Source organism: Prionailurus bengalensis, chromosome C2 (assembly GCF_016509475.1).
Source record: "Prionailurus bengalensis isolate Pbe53 chromosome C2, Fcat_Pben_1.1_paternal_pri, whole genome shotgun sequence".
Lineage (NCBI taxonomy): Eukaryota > Metazoa > Chordata > Mammalia > Carnivora > Felidae > Prionailurus > Prionailurus bengalensis.
This window is the reverse complement of record NC_057350.1, coordinates 29,481,606-29,499,077: the sequence shown is the minus strand read 5'-3', so window position 1 is coordinate 29,499,077 and position 17,472 is coordinate 29,481,606. Positions and strand designations below refer to the sequence as shown.

Sequence of the window (17,472 nt, the reverse complement as noted above, 5' to 3'; positions counted from 1 at the left end):
TTAGAAATAAAAACCATGGGGTGCCTGAGTGGTTCAGTCAGTTAAGCATCCAACTTGGTTTCTGTTCGGGTCATGATCTCACAATTTTGTGAGCTCGAGATCCACATTGGGCTCTGTGCTAACAGTGAGGAGCCTGCTTAGAATTCTCTGTTTTCCTTGAGAAAAAGGAAGTGCCCTTCTCCCACTTGTGCTGTCTCTGTCTCTAAACAAACAAACAAACAAATAAACAAGCAAACTTAAAAAAATAAAAACTATGAAATTAGAAAAAAAAACTATGAGATGAGCGTGGGTGTATGCATGCGTGTGTGTGTGAGTGCATGTGTGTATGCATTCGCCATAGATCTTCAGCCATCACAGTATCTTCTAACTATGGAATTCAAATGAAACAAATACAGAGCAATTTACTTCAGGGCAAGCTACTATGAGTGAAAAAAATGAGAATTTGTTAAATCAATATAGAATGTCCTTGCTTTCCATAGTTCTGAGAGTGTATGGAAAAGTCCAAGTAATCAATCTCTCTGCTACATGCAGCCATCATGGCAGTCAAGAAATTCCACAAGAAACTCTTTACATGTGGATTTGGAAAAGAGAATAGAAAAAACTGTTTTGTTGTACTCAGTATTTTATGTACAACATACATTTTGTGCTACATGCTGGTGTTACATTGTGATTACCCATAACTCTATGTGAAAGAGGTAGTTTAATGAGCAATAGTCTTAAAGTTAATAAGCCTGACACTGGTTGGTTCAGTTACTAATTGGATAAATAACCTTTTACTAGTTATTTAACCTTTCTAAGATAAATTGAAGACGCTGGATTCCTCCTACAGGTGACACTTAAATTGATTTTAGTCAACTTATCCTGTTAAACAGTAAATTGTACAACACAGAACTTTTCTCTAGACTTTACAATTTCATAAGACCCCCTAAACTTGTCTTTCCCAACGTCAAGAAACACTGAGGAATAAAAATGGACTCCCTTCCAATTCAGCAGGAACTATCTGAACTAAATTTATGTAGCACTACTCATTTTTTAAAAAATACATACAACCAATCAGTGCATAAAGTTCTAAGTTCTTTAGAGGGCTTTGATACGGAATGTAGAGAAGATGGTCATCTACTGTCATTCCCATCTTCCAGCTGCCTTCAATATCTTGAAGTTTATTTACACTCAAAAATTAGAATCCTATCTGAGAGAGCTTACCTAAAAGAGAAATCAGGCTAATTTTTCAGTAAAAGTATTCTAGAATAATAAATGCATTTCTGCTCAAAGCACTGGGATTCTGGTAATGATCATTTTCCTAATGAGGCACAGGAATTGTGACTGTAAAAAGTTGGTGTATGATATCTGCCAAGTTCAAATGAGCTTCACTTTTATGGGCCTTCTACTAAGGTCAAGTATAATGACTCAAATTAGTGAACTTAAAAATTGTTTTAAAATGCTTGACGGAGACATTTCAGGTGATGATCTGAGATTTATTTCTGTTACGTTTGCTGCATTCAATGTGCTACCAAGATTTAATCAGATTAATCAACTACCATAAACTGTGAAACATACTGCTCCTTACAATCACCTTAAGAACTTTTAAACAGGTCAAACCTAGAAGATATGCTTTTAGTAACAATTTACTGGAGCGAATAAATTTTATTTAATTTAGTTGTTTTGAGATGTTTTTAACAAAGGAGACTTGGGAAATCAAGGCATAATTGTTTTATTTATTTATTTTTTTAAATGGAAACTTGACTTTCAACGTTTATTTATTTTGGGGACAGAGAGACAGAGCATGAACGGGGGAGGGGCAGAGAGAGAGGGAGACACAGAATCGGAAACAGGCTCCAGGCTCTGAGCCGTCAGCCCAGAGCCCAACGCGGGGCTCGAACTCACAGACTGCGAGATCGTGACCTGGCTGAAGTCGGACACCCAACCGACTGCGCCACCCAGGCGCCCCAAGGCATAATTGTTTTAAAGAAACCTTTTTGGGGGAGTTATTAAAATTATTAAATATAATTTCAACTTATGAATCTGATGCCATTAATCATAAACTACAGAAAGAGTAATTGTAAAACTTCATGAGAAGTAATATTTTTATAAAGTTGTATTATTAATTTCAACTGGATACATTCCATATTACTGGGAAATATTAAGAATATCATTCCTTGGCTAGCAAAGCTTTTATTCCCTGGAGGAACATCATGCTCCCTGCAGGCATAATGTTCAGCATATTTATCAGATTTGTCTTCTGGTTTCCTGTAAGCAGTTTATGAATGATAAAGGAAAAGAAAACAGAAAGGTGCACTACATTTAAAACTTTGATCAAAAGAATGTTCTTTGAGTTTTAAAACACGACTGGCTTAGTTTTGTGAACTATTTTCACAAGTTGGAGATGGGGAGCAAATACAACACTTCATAATCTTATTTTCTTTTAATCCTGTTGTTCTTGAAAACTTTCAGGTAGCACCAATTTTGCAACTTTGCTTCTCCTTAACAGCTTATCTATCACTATTGTAACACTTTTCATCTGTTTCCACCACTGGATTATGCCTTTATTACTTAACATAATGTCCTCTACATAACTAGTTGGTAAACATATTATTAGAATGGATAGTAGAAATTGGATTTTCAGTGGGATATCCTATTTCCCCCTATTCTGGTCTTCAATTCAAATCACTCAAGCTGTCTTTGCCATCCTAATCGTCATCAGAGGCATTGGTCCAAGTGACCTTGGTTTATAGTACTCAATCTAAAATTATTAATGACTTCATAGTGCTAGAAAGATTGTAGGATTATCCAACACAACCTTGAATGCACCATCCGAGCCTCACATAATCAAAAACATGTTTATTAGCTTTCAAAAGATACCCCCTTTTTAAACCTACATATCATTTGTATACGTAAATAAAACAGTTCATCTCTCTACATTCTCATTATCCTGACATGAAGGACTTTCTTAAGAAAATGAGTTCCCAATTCTTTCCTGAAATGCCCACTCAATTCTTCAGCAACCATCTATAGCTATATATATATATATATATATATATATATATATATATATATATATATATATGTATGTATTTAAACGTGTTAGTTTATTAACGTGTTAGTTATTTAAACGTTTAAACGTGTTAGTTTCTTATTGCTGCTATCACAAATTAACACAAACTCAGTGTCTTAAAACAACATAAGTTTATTTTCTAATGGTTCTAGACATCAGAAGTCCAAAACAAGTCTTCCTAGTGGGACTAAAATTAAGTCATCATCCAGGGCTATGTTACTTCTAGAGGCTCTTTTGGGAAGAACCATTCTAGAAGTTGAATGTATCTTTTGTCTCTATCCACAAAACTTACTACTCCAACCTCTCTTTCAGTCACTTCATCTCCTTCTAATGATTTTGTCCTCCATTTTATAGGGTCTCTGTGATTACACTGGACCTACACAAATAATGAAAGAAAATCTCTGCATTTTAAGGTCAGATGTTTAACAATTTTCATTTCACCTGCAACCTTAACTCCCCCTTGCTATGTAATACAACATATTCACAAATTCTGGGGATTAGGATGTAGATGTCATTGGGAAGACATTATTCATACCATACTCAGTAACTGGAAAAAGGTAAAATAAGGTATAATGCACTGCTCACTCTGGCAATGAAATTCTATATGATATAAAGATCTAGCACAAATTATTTTAAAAGGTTTTAGCTACTAGATTATTGATCAGTTTTAGTATATTCTAGAAAAATCTCATGTCCTTGATGTTAACCCATCACACACAAATAAATGGTCTTTTTAAAATTAAAAAGGAATATTCAAGGCTACCTGAGGAATAGAAAAGTAGAGCTGCTATACCTCAAGGGGCCTGATTTCTGCGTATCATAACTCTAGCAATACAGGCATACACAAGCTAAATTCCTTTCTGACACAGTCTGGATACTATTTCCCCCATGCCTACCAAATGCCTTTATTCTCATCACTGTTTACATTCGGCCCTACTTTTTTTTAGAGCTTACCTTTATTAGCTTTTTCCCTTTGCTTCGCCTTATTTTTCTCCTATGAACTGGATTTCCTTTCTTATGCATTCCATATGCTCACACAATTGATTACGTTCTGCTTCACAGGATTCTCTCATTTTATGCATACACCCCTCCCTAACATACACACATAAGTTGCTCTGTCAGCCTCAGTTACCTAACCTTAATACACTCGGTAGTAACTTCTCCTGCTCAGACTCTGTCTCCAGCCTGAAAACTTAGTATTTTTCATCTTGTAGCCTAACTTAAGCTTCATAATTAAGCAAAGCCCCTATTTGATGGACTAGTAGGGTTTCTGCCCCTAAAAGTCTGGCTAATGCACAGAAACACATTTGGGAATACAAATTGACTTTTATGTATAGAAGCCAGATGTATTTCATGCCTACGTGAGCTTAGGGAAGCAAGTTCATCTCATATATCACAATAAACATCTGTTCCACTGAATTTCACTGCCGGATACTCATCATACTTAGGCAACAAAACACTTAAGGAAATAAAAGCTCTTTCCAATAATAATAATATTAAAAAGTACATCAGAAAGCTTTGTTTAAAAAAAAAGAAAAAAGTCTTCCTCTAGCAGTTAAGCCTGAAGTAGGAACTACTAAAAACAATAAAATAATTATTGAAATATAGTTTCTGATAAGGAATCTCGGCCCTGTAAAATTTAGAGAAAGTGATGGGTGAGTTTATATTTGAAAGGCTGCTTTCAACAGCAAAGAGTCTGTTGAATATACTTTGGAAAATGCAAAAATTTAAAAGAACTAAAAGAAAACAATCGACATGGACACAAACGTGCATATAGTTTCACAGATAGTTTTACAGTTTTACTTATAGCATGAATAAGTTCATACTACAGTTTGGTTAAAATGTCACACATATATAATTTCCTCCATGTTTTTTGCATTTGACTAGCAATACAGATGCTAATACATTTAGTATTCATTTGAGTCTCAGTGTTTCCTGCCAATGTACTTTGTCTTTTTTTTCTTATTTTTTAAATGTTTATTTATTATTTTTTGAGAGAGAAAGAGAGAAAGAGAGAGAGAGAGAGAGAGAGAGAGAGAGAGAGAGAGAAAGTGAGTGGGGGAGAGGCAGAGAGAGGGAGACACAGAATCCGCAGCAGGCTCTCGGCTCTGAGCTGTCAGCACAGAGCTTGATGCAGGACTCAAACTCATGGGCCCTGAGATCTTGACCTCCTGAGCTGAAATCAGAAGCTCAACAAACTGAGCCACCCAGGTCCCCTGTCCTTTTTTGCTATTGGACCATTCGTAATGATTTATTGGACTATTTATATGTCAAATATGTCAAGTGAATTGCAAATACTTTCTCCTGATTTGGCATTTTCTTTTTATATCCAGTGATGGTATCATTTGAAATATTAAAGTTTTTCACTTTAACAAAGTCCAATCCATCAGTCTTTATTAGTTTCTGTCTTTGGTTGGGTTATACTTTGGAAAGTTAATTTAGCCCTAATATTACAAATGACATTTGCCTATATATTTTCTTCTTTATATTTGGAGGCGTTTACTCAGTGCCTACTGTGAAATTAATTGGGTGTATTATAACTTTTTACAACTATGAAGCACATAGCCAATTACTTGAACATCATTTTATGAATCATTTATCATTTCCCCACTGATTTGAAAGACCATATTTATCATATATCAGATTTTAAGTTTATTGACATTATATAACACTATGTAGTTGTGAAATTATGCAAATTCAAGCATAACAGCCAGTTTACTTCTTCACCATTATCCCCTGAAGGGATGGATAGAGGAACTGTTTTCTTATGGTTTCAGTGTATAACATAACATTGTTTAAATGACATTTTAGCAACTCAGAAACTTTAATTTCTGGTTCTGAAATGTGTTTCACCTTGACCAATCTGTCCTGCAATTTGCCTGTGAGGATAGAGACTGAATTTTGTGATAGTTACATTCCTATTACTTAAAATTGTGTCAGGTACTGAGTAGGTGCTCAAAAATATCTGTTTAATGATTACATTGATGGATGTCTGGTTTTCCATTGCAGTGGTGCTACCTACCACACTCTGAATAGTTTTAACTAGCTTTTCTCTGTCAAAAATCAAACATTCATCACAATTTTGCATGTGCTCATATACATGCACATGCACCCTTTACAGAGACACATTGCTTTCCAAATATCAACAAAGAATATAAGATATTTGTTAGTTCTAAAGGTCTAGTCACAAAGAAAATAACAATATAAAACCATAAATGTGAGACAGGAATATGGGAGGTCAAATTACCAAATGAAAATTTCTCCTTTTTTAATTTGTTGCTAATGAGGTGAAAAAGTAATGAATGTAAAAATAAAAGTACACAATATATGGGGCACCTGGGTGGCTCAGTCGGTTGGGTGTCCGACTTCGGCTCAAGTCATCATCTTGTGGTTTATGGGCTCAAGCCCTGCATGTGGCTCTGTCCTAACAGCTCAGAGCTTGGAGACTGCTTCTGATTCTGTGTCTCCTCCTCTCTCTGTCCCTCCCATGTTCATGCTCTGTCTGTCTCTCAATAATAAATAAATGTTTATTTTTTTTTAAAAAGTACACAATATATGTATATATCACATGCACTCAGTTTCATGATGGATATATATATATATATATACATATATATATACAGATAAGTATGGATATTTGTGCTAAATAATATGCTATCCCTTTTATATTTATAGTACACATAATGTACATACCTGCACAACAAATTTGAATGATTTTCATAAAATTTCAATTCTATTAATTTCCTCAGCTAACAACAGAAGAGCATTTAAATCAAAATCAACTCATTTGGAAGTTTTTTTTAACCAATATCTCCCATTTATTCTCATTTTTATGGCTCCTTATGTTGCCATTTTGTGTCCATTTTGCCATAATTCATACATATTTGAAAGAGTCACCCTAAGGAATTGACCCTTTGGATAAGATCTCCAAAACTGAATTTGCATCAGTTATATATGTGTACACAAATACTTAAAATAGAAAGGTCAAATGTAAAAATATGTATACATATGTGAAAAATACTTAATTTAACTCAGATATTTTATGTTATCTATGCATTTAGTTCTGTTAATAAAACCAGTATTTTATATATCTTGGTAATTAACCTGTTTGTTTTAAGGCACTTGCTTCCATCTGAACTACCACATTGTTATAACACACTGAGAATTTGATACTTCACCACAGCACACAAAGAGTAATAAAAAAAATTAAAATTAAATGAGTTGCCAGAAAATATATTTTTTGATGGATCAAATAATTTAAATTTGTCAGTCAGTGGGACAGCAAGGTGATAACAGATGAAAACCAAAGTTCTCAAGGCCAGTGAATAACAATAATGATGCTGTATTCTGAGCATCAATCACCATTACCACAAATCTCTGATACCCACACTGCCAAATATTTCACATAAAACCTTAATAGTGATTAATAGATCTGCCAAAGTACTGAAACTGGAATGAGACTTTGTAGAAAAAGTGATGTTCAAAAGCATTTGACAATTCATCATTTCTACCTCTGGAAAGACTGCTTTTGTCAATGTTACCTACACAGATCTTGATTTTATTTACCTAATATTTAGCAAATATAGCTTTAGTGAAAATGTTAAGATTTACAGAATACAGTGTGTGAAATTATTGAGTGATTATAAAAGAAATCTACAACAAATCCCAACTACACAAATTTGCCAACAGTGGCAGGAAAAGGTAACTTACAGCGTCATCTTCTTTCCCATAATCCTCAGCAGCACTGCCCATTCTTCTCTTTAGATAATTGATGTACATCATCTAAAGTCCTGTGTACCTGCCACCTCAGCACACACCCTCTATCCTTGCCTTCCAATCAGACTATGTCTTAAAAGCCTTTCTATGTAGGAGTTCTAGAGCCACCACTAAAAATACATACTGGTTGCCAGTATTGAAATGGCTCCCTTTGAAAATTCAGAACTCACACTACTGAAAAAAAGAATCTAATTTTCAAAAATTGCTTTAGAATAAACAAACTTTAGAAAGGGGTGGGGGTGGGCTCCTGGGTGGCTCAGTCAGTTAAACATCTGACTTCAGCTCAGGTCATGATCTCCGAGTTCCTGAGCTCCAGCTTTGGGCTCCGCCCTGACAATGCATGTGAAGTCTGTGTGGGATTCTCTGTCTCTGTCTCTGTCTCTCTCTCTCTCTCTGCCCCTCACTCACTCGCACTCTCCCTTTCTCAAAAATAAATATATAAATGTAAAAAATTGTTTTAGAATACTGTGAACTCTGTGAAATAAATTGTGCTGGAATTAGACAACTTTCTTCATTTCAGCCTTCTCATCTGTTTTCTCATATTTTCCTTATAGTCACAGCTAATAGTAATACATTCATTGTTAGATTTCACTAATTGATTATTGCACAAAATAAATAGTTTCAACCATATTCCTGATGCTTCTACTGCTCTGGTTCTAGATAATCCTGTATTTTTTTAATAAGTTATCTTTTGATTAAAAAATCCCTGACTTTCATTCGTGAAAAAGCCATCATTTCTTCTTATAAGCATAATAATGGCAAGCATACACTAAGTCTTGTGATCAACCTAGAGAAAAATTTAATCGTATTATTTTCATATCAGTTAATAAGAAGAACTATGTCATTTATTGTCCTCAGATCTAGTGCTATGGATAAGTTTTCAACCCAAAGGCAGTTGGTTTTATGAGCAAAAAGAGGAAGACAACCAGCAGTCTTATGCCCACACTGAGACATGTCCACACACACTTGCTTCCACAGCCAAAGTAACGCCATATGTCCTCAGTGATGTGGGTGGGCAAAAGTAACAGTTGGCCTGCTAGAGACAGCCATATGTACCGGCAGCCTATCACACCATCCTTTTTACTTATGGTTGCTGAAAGCTTAGTTGAAGCTCTTGCCCTCATGAATAGCATGGCTGGAGAAGATGCTTCCACAGTAGAAAAATACCACTTATTGTGCAATTACTCTATTCTGGACATGAAAGTAAAAAAATATGCTTGTACATTACTCTCCTTATCATCATCTACTTAAACATCAACAGAGTTCCTTCATCCAGTCTCACCTTCCCTCACTAAAATGTTTTACATTTATGTGAAAAGGGACAAATGTGCAGTCTTTTATCAAAAATGATCGTTTGTAATCATCCCTGTTTAATTCAATGTTATACCAACCTCTATTTGTAGCTAGATATTCATAAAACTATATTGCTGGACATTGAAAATATTTAAAAAAAGAAAAATATTTAAAAACTTAGGAGTATTCAAATTAGTTCTGGAAAGCAAGGAGATAGCAATAAGCAAAACTGCATCAGACACACATTACTGTTTACAAGGTAAAAGAGAAACATGGGTTTTAAATTTTTGTAACAGCTTTGTCCTTAACAGGCTTTCTCTTGAATCTCCATAAGTGCAAAGAAAATTCAGCTATTGTACTGGTAAAAAAAATTTATTGTTTTAAGGTCATTCTTAACACTGATCAGATAAGATAATTTACTTTTACTCTTAATGGCTTCTTTTTGACAAATGAGAGAGCTTTTAGGAAGGACAATGCTCCCTGCACAACAACCAGTAAAGCATGTCACATTCATTTACAACATAATTTTAAGAAAAATGAAGGACAAACTCTTGAGACAGTAAGAATTCATTTGCATTAAATTAATGTGAGCAGGGCACTTCATGCTCCCTTTGGCAACAGTGGGATAGGGGAACAAATGAATCCACCTTATATAACAGTTCTCCCTTGGATTACAGAAGATTTGTAAAGTTGACATGACCATCATTAAATTTCCCCTGGAAGTCTACAATTATTGTGTAGAACTCATGAGATTAAATATTCACAATGAATACTTATGAAGAGTGCCAATTATTATGGAAATAGTATCTGACATCCCTTGAGTATGTCCTGAAAAATTTTTAAAGAGCACCAAGCTTTCTGTGGTTTCTTACACTGATTTGGCTTTGTAAACAAGGGCTAACTTCATAAAGAAGAACTATCAGATATTGCTCTATGTAATTTAAACTTAAGTCATCCAGATGTTGGCCCTGACAGATAATGGGTATAATTAATATTTTTGACCCTAGAAGTGCAAATGATTTCACTTATACTTACCTAAAATTACACCTAATAAATGTAAGGGATCAGCATCTGTTGTTGGAAAATTACCAATCAATATCTTCTAAAAGATCTAAAAACCCCCAAATTTATAATTTTCCCACAAGGAAGCAAGCACATTAATTTCAGAGCCTCAAAGCACACAGATATTACTACTATACGTGGTAGGCTGAATAATGGTCCCCGACGATACTCTCTTCCTAAATCCCACCCTCTGTGGATGTATTACCTTACATAATCAAAGGGACTTTGCAAACATGATTGAGTTAAGAATACTGAGATGGAGATCCTGGATCATCCAGGTGAGCCCAGGGTAATCCCAAGAGTCCTTGAAGGAAAGATGGAGGAGTTAGAGGAAGAGGCAATGTAGAGACAGATAGGATAGGAACAATGCACTTTGAAAATGGAGGAAGGGGCCATATGCCAATGAATTCAGATGGCCACTAGAAGCAAGAAAAGGCAAGAAAATGGATTCTCCCCTCAGAGCCTCCAGAAGGAATCAGCTTCGTAGACATATTGACTCTAGCCCAGTGAAACTGCTTTGAGAATTCTGAACTCCAAAACTGTAAAGCAATACATTTTTTAAGCCATTAAGTTTGTGGTAATTTGTTAGAGCAGCTCTAGGAAACTAATATACCATTATAATGAGCAAAGGAAAGCAGATGAAACAGTGATGAACTTGAGAGATCCTAGGGGGAAAAAATAAGGAGCATTAAACTTAATAACTGGATTTATCTTGGTAACTATTTACTTGTTTATCCCTGAGCCACATTATTAATATGATCATAACCATTCAATCAATATGAATCAACCAGTATGTCTAATTTAGAGATGCAAAGATTCTATTTACTCTTCCTCTAACCCCATGCAGAAAGCCTTGAGCAACTTTATATCTGATAGAGGGCATATCTTCATGTAAGAATCTTCCTGTTTAGCAGAGAAGTTATATCTGAAATTAAGTCCTATTAAGCCAATCTGCAGACAGTATATACAATATTCAAGTATTACCCTTTAAGAACACCATTAGGACTGAGTTTATGATGCTACCTTCACCAACAGAATCAAAGTTAATTTGAAAGATTCTCAAAGCAATAGTAAAAACTTGTGTCCATTCTTTCCTCTTGTTAAAAATAAATTATGGGGAGGGGGGCGCCTGGGTGGCTCAGTTGATTGAGCACCCGGCTTCGGCTCAGGTCATGATCTCACAGTTTATGGGTTCGAGCCCCGCATCGGGCTCTATGCTGACAGCTGCTTCGAATTCTGTGTCTCCCTCTCTCTCTGCTCCTCCCCCACTCATGCTCTCTCTCTCTCTCCTTCAAAAATAAATAAAAACATTATAAAAATAAAATAAAATAAATTATTGGCCAACTCTCCATTTTGTTCATGCTAATTGGATTAAGTCCAGACATAAATTTTACTACCACAAACAGGAAATCATTTAAATAGAAAATTCTCACCTATTGCTGACAAAATGACAGTATAAAACTGTCAAGAGTTGGAAGGAATAAGTTTAGCAAGATAAACATGTCCCTTTCCTTATCAAAACTTGTCCTGAGACCTGGCTTGCTTCTTTTCTGATGCTTAAACACAATAAAAATTATAAGAACACTCCTACTTTTCTAGTGTTTAATCAGAAGAGAAGCAGGAAATGGGAATGTGTTGTCCCAGATTGACACTGAATTTGAGGAATTATATTAAAAAATTGGAAAAAATATGTAGACTATCTCCATAGCAGTATATGGAAGGACAAGAAAAATACTTGTCTACCATGTATTACATCCTTTACGTAAATGATTTTACCAAATTTCTTTAATGTACTAACAACTCTTCCAAACAAGCATTTTATAGATAAAGAAAAGATCACAAAAAAGGATCTTGATCAATGCCACACAGCTATTAAAAGGTAGAACTACGGTGAATATAACAGCAAGAATAAAATAACAGTCTTACCCTACTTGGAACTGGACCCACACTAAAATGCAAAACATGGATAAAGGACCAATAAGTTAGATACTAGTAATCTCATTTCACAGAAGAAGCATCTGAGGTGAATAGAGGCTACACCATTTGTTTCAAGTTCATACCACTAGCAAGAGGCAATTTCAAATCCAGATCTGCATGACACTTTATTACTCCAATATGCAGGTGCATTATTTCCAGGATTAACTGTGATAATTCTTGTTAACCCTAAATGAGTGTCTGACAGTAAGTGCTCTACAATTTATCCTTATTCTTATTTAGTGTGAGAATTATTAAACTTCTTCACCCGTCTTTTGCAGTCTCACTACTCATCCATATTACAGTTTTCCATGAAAAATAAAGTTCAACATATGCATCTTTTTTGGATGCAAATTTTGGAGCTCAAGTAATACATCACACTAAACTGCTAGTATAAGTTTGGAATGAAAAAAGGGAAGTTTTCATTTAGTAAAAAATAATTGGATTGTTCATTCCTTTATCTATAGTATAGCTCATTAAATGTATATTTGTATTAAAAAACATAATTTCCTACAACTCTTCCTATGCTTAAGTAATATATTTAAAGAACTGATTCAACAAATCAGAATAATTCATGAATTATATTAGGCAAAACTTTTGTTCAGTGGCTTCTGCTTTTTCTTTCCTATCATGTAGCCCATCTTAAGAATTTGTCTTTAAGCCCATAAGTTTGTCTTAAAGTCAACCTTCTAGCCTTCTCCCAGTTCCTCTACTTTTTCTTAGTTTCTCTTAAGTAGTGAATAAAATGTGTTTATCCAAAGTTACCTTGGCATTGGAACAATGCAGTGAAAACTATGGTTGTCAATCATGTCCGCTGTTCATACATCTCCATATTTTTCTGCACTAAATCTCCTCTAATACTCTCTATGCTATCAGTGTCACCATAAAAGGAGATAAGGCATGAATCTCATAATGTAAAACTTAAAATGCTTAGTCCTCTTAATAGCCCATGCTTACTCTGAACTACTCATGTTAAAATGAGCAACTAAGAGAACATGGCACTTTTATTTACTTTAATTAATTTTTTTTGGAGAGGGAGAGAGAGAGAGAGCATGCAAGTGAGGGACAAAGGGGAGGGAAGGACAGAATCCCAAGAAACCACTCTCAGAACCCAGACACAGGGCTCAATCTCACCACCATGATGGAGATCAAGACCTGAGCCAAAATCAAGAGCCAAATACTTAACTAACTGAGCACTCAGGCGCCCCCAACAGGACACTTTTAGAAAAGCAGAGTCCAAAATTCAATTTATATCTCTGCCAATTTTTATCCAAGAAAGCATGACCCTATGGACATCCTATGTTTGAAAAAAAAAAAAAATCATTTTCATCAATGAATATTCATGATACTTCTGTAGTAAGAATCGTTGCTGTTTCACTTTCTCCCCCTCAGCACTACTATTCTCACGCACATGGGTCAGACAACATCCAGGGTTAATCAGTGACTCTACCAAAAGGATTTTTTGGGGCAGTGTGGGGTGGGGGTTTTTGTCACTAAATCTGTCTCAGACTGTGCACAGCGTTGTCTGGAAATTCGAGGGCAACAATGTTCCCAGCCTCTGAAGCAGCCCTTAATGATGCAAATCACTCTTGTTGAGGAATGTCTGCATATAAATATTTCTAGATAAAGATGTAACATGGTCCCCATTCCTTCATGAGGGAGAATATGACATATCTCTTTTTTCTTATCCTCCTCTCTCTCTCCTTCCTCCCAGCTGACAGTCTGAATAACTGCACAGGAATAAGGTTTTAGTCAGCATTCTCAAGAGGACTTATTCTCTGAGATGGTAAACAATGATGAGTTTCACTCACACCCTGTTTGAGCTACTTTATAGGATCTGAGAGACGATTATGAGACTCCAGAAAAACCATTGTAAGCCGCCCTTTTAATACCAACACCTACAAGGAATTGGTTGGATGGTCAAGAACCAAAGAACCTATTATCTTGGTTCATTCGAGAATACACCATGAGTGTGCCTGTGATCCTGTGATCAGATGCAAAGTTGCACATCATATACTTAGTCCCCATACATAACGATTTTTGTTAGGTCTATCAGAGGAAAAAAATAGTTTCAAAGTGTTTTGAGACTCCAAGAAGTTTCCTGTATAGCATTTATTTCTCTTGCTCACCTTTTTCCCATACCCCAAAAGGTTCTACTAAACATGTATACACACACAAATGCATCATTCCCCCAAAACTCACATACTGTCTTTGTAACTCAAATGGCTTTTTAAGAGCCTAAGTATACCAGAATGTTACTACTTAAGAATGAAAATGGATAAAAAAACTGAAACAAACTAAAAAAAATTTCTCTCTCTCAAAGGTTAAAATGAGGTTTACTTTAAATTAGCCTATATCAGACAAAGTACTCATGGCATATATAAAACTTGGATTCATTTTTACAAATGTGGTTATATATCAAAAATAAAATTGTTCAGTTTCTAACTTCCTCTTCCCCCATATCCTATACAGGCATACATAACCTGTCAATGCTCAAGGAATCTAAAAACAAGTCCTTGTGAAGTCTGGCAGTTTACTCTGAAAGTAAGTTTTAGCTGTGTTTCAAGTTCACACTAAGCAATTTTAAAATGCATCTAAATGTGAACTATCTTCTATCTTGATTATAAGACATAAATTATTCCAACACTACTCTTAGTAAATATTGAGTCTGTGTTTCAAATCCACTCTTATAAAGGAGGACACAAGGTCAGATGTTAAGGAGTTTAGGAGTGATTTGAAGATGAGGAGCAGACGAGTATAACTCTATACAATTACATTTTCTTGTATGTAAAAAAAAACCCAGTTTTAATAAATAATCAGAAAAAAAGCAATACTTTAGGTATTTTTACATAAGGCATATTCGTATATCACTATTGTCATAGTTTCAACTAAAAGCAGCAATGCACGTTTTGGGAAAAGAATTGAATGTGAAGTTAATTAGCCTAGGCTTACAGTTCTACTTTATAACATAAAGATTGTAGACATTTAGGGAACTTAATCCCTCTATGTCATACGCTTTTCACCTGAAAAGTAGAAATAATATTATTGATCTTTCTAAACTTCTGTAAGAAATTAGAAATGGAAGAGATGAGAAAGAATAGGACTCATGGTAGCAGACAAGATGGATTTATTGAATCCAAATTGATATTAAAGGTAGAAAAAAAGTAAAATATTTCACCTTAATTGATAAAACTGTAGCTGCATTGAGAAATTCAAATATCTCAATTTGAAAAAAACAGTAAGCTCTCTTAAGCATAAAATAATACTAGACCCTTGCAGAGAATTTAGTAAATATTTGAAAGATATATAGATTTCATCCCCCAACTTGGGTTCTGAAATTTATTTGCTAAATTCATAATTTATATACTTCACTACTATTAAAATGCATGGTAGCCCATATGACTAATTGTATGACCACCAATTTTTACTGAAAAATATCCAGCAAGGTTCATGAAGTAAGTATTGGATCCAAAAACAAAAACAAAAATAGCAACCCCGACCACCTAAAAGGCAAACATAAAACAATTAAAAATTAAAAAAAAACTCTTATGACCATGATGATTAAAAGTTAGTGCTATTAGCAAGAAAGCAACTTCTAAACTAAATAAACTCATAATACACCTTAGTAATCTTTCCTCCCACACCGGAAAGAAAAAGAAAAAGAGAAAGAAAAAGAAAGAGAAGAAAAGATGAGAAAAGAAGAGAAAAGAAAAGAAAAGAAAAGAAAAGAAAAGAAAAGAAAAGGAAAGAAAAGAAAAGAAAAGAAAAGAAAAGAAAAGAAAAGAAAAGAAAAGAAAAAAGACAGGGAGAAAGAGAGAACTGAAATAAGAAAGAGAACGTGAAAAAAATTAAACTAAGGAAATTCTGTGGGAAATGTCCACAATTTCATTCCCAGAATTTCTTCCATCCCTTTCCCCAAAGTCCTTTCAGGAAAATAAAGTTGTTCTCCTCTTAATGTGAACTCATCACTTTTTCCATAGCATTTTCAAAATAATAAATATACTTCCTGTCAGTCAGACACTTAAAAGTCGTGCTGTAAAGAACTACTGGTAATAATTTTGGAACAATATGGTAATAATATGGTAATAATTTTGGAACAAAAACTGAAGAGGAAATGAATCAACATGGCTTTTAAGCTAAATTGCCATCAATTCCAGAGCCTGTCTAGAGAGCCTGAAGTTCTCTGCCTTTTAATAAGCTTATGGAGAGTACTGAGCAAAAGAACCACCAGTTCCTCATAGTGTTACCCTCTGGTGAATCAGGGTGAGAGCAATACTGCTCCCCACTTAGAGAGCAAGGTTACCCTGTCCCAGCACATACTAGGACTCCTTACTTCCACACCTTTCCAATCCTTTGACTGGACTTGGAAAATTGGGCATGAGCCAAGGAGAAGGAGGGACAGAAGGACAAAATAGGCAGCCAGAAAAACAAATGACTGTCTAGAAAGCTTATATATAAAACGCATATAATGCATGCATTTGAGGACATTTCCTAAAATCCAGTCACTTCGGCTGAATTCCATCAGAATCCCCTCATCCTTGCTGTGAGGATCGCAACTGCCCACCGCCCACCCACCCCCCCAGCCTTTGCAGCCACGCCAAAATCAGTCTGTCATGACTTTGGATAAATTGTAAAGCCAGCAGTGTTTGGGGAGCTGAGCAAGCTCGCCAATTCAAAGCCTTTAGTTCGAGACCCCTCAGTACATCTCTCGGTTTAACTCACCTGGAGTCAGGTCTAGACGGCAGCCTCCGCCCAGGGCGACTGGGAAGCAGCCCTGGGAAGCTCAGCAGAGTCCGCCTGAATAATGGAAGCAGTGCAGCTGAGCAGCTCCCCCCGGACCTGCTGCTCTAGCTGCTCCCAGATTTCTTCCACTCCCCACCCGGAGCCGTCCTTCCTTTCTCCTCCTCCTCCCAGCCTGCCGCTACTGCACTCCCTCTTCCTGGCGGTGGCGCAGAGAAGAGTCCTCCCAGCCTCCCTCCTCAGGCGCTCGAGCTGTCCGTGGTGCTAAAGTGGCTCCGGGCTCTTCAGGGCCGGCGGTGCACACAAGCCTTCTTCTGTGACACCGGAGTCCCAGGAGCAGTGCCACGGATTTGCCTCGTGAGGTCACCGGAGAAATGGGCTGGAAGAGGCGACCAGCTGTACCCGCTAGTATCTAACATCCCCTTGCCGGTTTAAATAATCAATAACCTCAGACTTCTTCCTAAACATCTCCAGTAATTCACAAGTGCTAAAAAGTAAAAGAAAAGATTTGAAAACATATCTGTATTAACATTATTCTCTATACAGAGACAATAATTTGGCTGGATTCTAAGACT

The 17,472-nt window shown here is 35.7% G+C and overlaps 1 protein-coding gene across 1 annotated transcript in view; it reads right to left on the bottom strand.

The window, feature by feature from the left end:
• Positions 1-17,037, bottom strand: part of ROBO2 (roundabout guidance receptor 2) — a 1,723,333-nt gene extending 1,706,296 nt beyond the window's left edge. Inside the window, exon 1 of the mRNA XM_043593855.1 lies at positions 16,880-17,037. The gene's annotated coding sequence lies outside the window, so the exon portion shown is untranslated. The remainder of the gene's footprint in view (positions 1-16,879) is intronic.
• Positions 17,038-17,472: the final 435 nt, after the last annotated feature.